This window comes from Pteropus medius, unplaced genomic scaffold, assembly GCF_902729225.1.
Source record: "Pteropus medius unplaced genomic scaffold, Ma_sr-lr_union100, whole genome shotgun sequence".
Classification (NCBI taxonomy): domain Eukaryota; kingdom Metazoa; phylum Chordata; class Mammalia; order Chiroptera; family Pteropodidae; genus Pteropus; species Pteropus medius.
Window position 1 is genome coordinate 3,285,385 of NW_024340697.1, and position 3,586 is coordinate 3,288,970.

The following is a 3,586-nucleotide window of genomic DNA, read 5'->3' on the forward strand; positions in this document are numbered from 1 at the left end:
ACATTTATTCTCTTTCATTATTGCACTGGTCTTAGTAATGTTTTGAGAATTTAAAGCATTAAAGTCATACATGGGTACAGGAAAGGCTGAGAATTTCATGTTGTCTGTTAGTTTGTTTTCATGTGCCTTGTAGACCTGGCCGAGAACTCAAAAGCTTCATGGAGCCTTTTGCTTCAGAAAACCTGGTGTACTTGACCCAGGAACAAAACCATCAGTGTCCAGGATCTGGGTTCTGTTGCCTGAAGATCTTGCTGTAACCAGTTCAGTTCCAGGTGGGCTTAAGCAGCTAGTTTTTTTGAAGTCCTAGAATTTACAACTTCATTGCCCACTGTGGTCTTTTTAGAGCATCCACAGAATCCGCACTCTTAACATTCTATAGATTTAAAGGACAGGCGGCCTCTTACATAGTCTCTCGTGTTCGGAAACCCCGTGACCATTCCGCGCAACGCTGCAGGCGGGGAAACGTGTGGACCGCTGCGGCTGACGTCATGCCTGGGTTAACACAGCGTGGGCCTGATGGAGTGGGGAGATGTGCCCCCGATCAGCTGGATGTCACTAGAGTGTTTCATCTTGCTCTGTGCTGAAAGGTTAGCAAATCTCTTATATGAATGTACCATAGAAAGGCACCTGAAACACTAACTGTTACTAAAAGAAATAGCTCGATAGGCAGTCTGTTCTCACATGAGGATTCAGAATTTGGGGTCCTGGATCCTACAGTGCTTACTTATACAAGAATGCGAATCTTTAGATGAGGGCTGCTGAAGGATATCCAGCCACGCTTCTTAAACATTTTAATGGAAATTGTAAAACTGAACTGAAATTTGTATCCACAGATTCGTAAGGTTTTTGTGCCCCTGCGATCGGGGATATTTATGCATTATATCATTGCCAGATTTAGAACATAAAAATACGGGACACCCGGTTAAACTTGAATTTTAACAGTGAAAATCTGTTTTTAGTATAAGTATATCCCACGCAGTATATGGTATTTAGCATAAATATGTCCTATGCGATGCTTTGAAAAGGCCACACGACAATGAGGCTGTGAATGCCAGGGCTTCTCAAAACATACTGCCTTTAGTCCATCTAGAACCAAGCAATATTTGGGACATACTTATACCAAAAAATATTCCTTGGTTTTCCGAAATTCAGATTTACCTAGTGTCATGATAAAAAGATTTGGAAACAAAAAGATGTAGCAGAGGCTAACTATCATACATGGAGTACTTACTACCTACCAGGTTCTGAATTGAAACTTTTATACATATATCTGATTTAAATTTCGCAACAGTCATAGAAGAAAGACATATTAAAAACCTAATTTGGGGGCGGCTCCATAGTGTAGTGGTTAGCACGTCTGCTTTACTCGTAGAAGGTCCTGGATTCGCGCCCCAGGTGGAGCCATGGACCATACCACGGGGGTGCCAGGCCCTGGGTGCGCACAGCGAGCGTGTGGGAGGAGACGCCCCGCCTTCAGAGATCCAGATCTTAAGGGGAAATGGCAACATCCGTAGGTCAGGGGTGGAAGTTGTGGGGGGAATTAAAGGAGGGAAGAAAGGAAACCTTGTTTTACAGATGTGGCAAGTCAGGCTTGGAGAAGTGAAGTCTCCTGTCTAGGGTCAAACAGCTGGCGAGTCACAGAGTCACAGAGCGAGGATTCAAGCTCACGTTTACTTTTGCACTCGTGACTCTCAAACACTTCAGTGTGGTGTAAGTGGCATTTAATAATATTTTGGAAGTAGATGGACTTAAAGAAACACACGGTCGCACACATCCTTCATGTCAGCAAAGTGTCATTGGGAGTACTTCTTTTTAGTGTTCTCCAAGCATTAAATCAATATTTCTCAAAGTTTTCAATTATGGAGACCCTTCCCCCATTTTAATCTCTCATGGTTCAAATTACTAATTGTGGTAGTTTCAGTTTCATGTGTCTAAAAAACACATGATGACAGTAATGAACAAATTAATTTGTGCTTTAAAGTAAATTCATATATGATTTTTCACAGTAGCATCAAACCACTTATAAAAACAGTAAAATACATATCTTGATATAAAATATTCGACCAACGAGGTTTTGTATGAAAGGAGATTTATATAATTTGAGGCTCTCCCCACTCCCATCTGCAAGCATCTGTGTCCCACTCGTTGGGAGTTTATAAATGAGAGCAATTAAATCTTAGAGATAGACCCACAATGAATGAGCTTCCTTTCCCTGGATGAAGAAATGACCATGAAGGAAAAAAACACTTCCAGAGCTGGGGAGAAATGCAGGGGGCAGGGAAGCGGAGGGTCAACCATTTAATTCTGGACCATCGCAGAAGCCTCAGGTGCCCTGCCCACATCCACTTGGAGGCTTTATAAGACAAACACCTGAAACTCTACCTAGAAGGCTTTTCTGCCGCCGCTCCCTACTCCTTGTGTTTAGCCAATGACAAGGCAATCTGGAAATGACAGGGAGTTCCCCCGAGGAAGAAATCCTTAACGTGACCGACTTCCTTGCCTCTTGAGTGGGAGGTGTCTCAATCAAGGCCTACACGGTCTACCTGGGGGGCCCAGCAGGACTGAGCCCCAGTTGCCTACAGTGGTCACCTGCTCATTAGGGCACTTAATTGGCCACCGTTCCTGTCTCACTTCTCTCCCCTCCAAATGCTTCTTCAGGGTCTCCTCCCAATTAAACTACTTGAATGCAAAATTTCATCTCATCATCTGCTTCTGGGAGAACTCAAGGTTAACACACGGATTAAGAAGGATTTTTATATTTTCAAAGTCTGCCGTACTAGAAGAGATCAGCTCTCGGTTCTTTTGATTCTCAGTGCCTGGAGAGTGAGTCTAGCGTTTTGAGAGCTAGTAGGTTGGTGAGCCTGGTTAATATCACTTCTCGACAGAGGGGCCCGTGTAGTTACTAACAACATGTGTAAATAGAGCCTGACGTCAATTAATTATTCTTGCGTAGGTTTTTTTTTTTCCTCTGTAAATTTTGGTCATTGTAAATAAAGAATTGACAGATTTTTATATACAGTATGTGGTGAATAAGTGGGTGTCCTTCAGTGCCTCCTTCCTCACCTCTTTTTGGGGGCATTTTCCTTGAACTGAAGTAGGAAAGATAAACTAGGTGATTTTATTTGATGAGAAAGTTATGTAAAAATAAAACAGAACAATGTATCCATAACTCTCATGCTAGGCAGTATGGGGTAGTAAAAGCAAGATTAAACTGAGAGTCGGGAGCCCTGATTTGTTCATGACCTTGGGAAGTCCTATAACCTCTCCAGGTCCTATTTTCTTTAGGGACTGAATTATCTCTAAGAATCCACCACCAGTAAATGCGTGCTATCTCTTTCAGCAATAAGAGTCCTGGTGTAAATTACAGAATTGAAAGGGATTCTAGATTATGGACACACTTCAACATCTGAAGCTTTCTTACTCCATCAGCCCTGGAAAGAGGCCACACACACAGCATCTTGAAAACCTCTGACGATGGGTACATGGTTAGGCTAGGCTAGGAGAGTGGTTCTTAGCCAGGGTGAGTTTTGCTCCCCAGGGGACATTTTGCAATATCTGGAGACATTTTTGGGTGCCACAGCTGGGG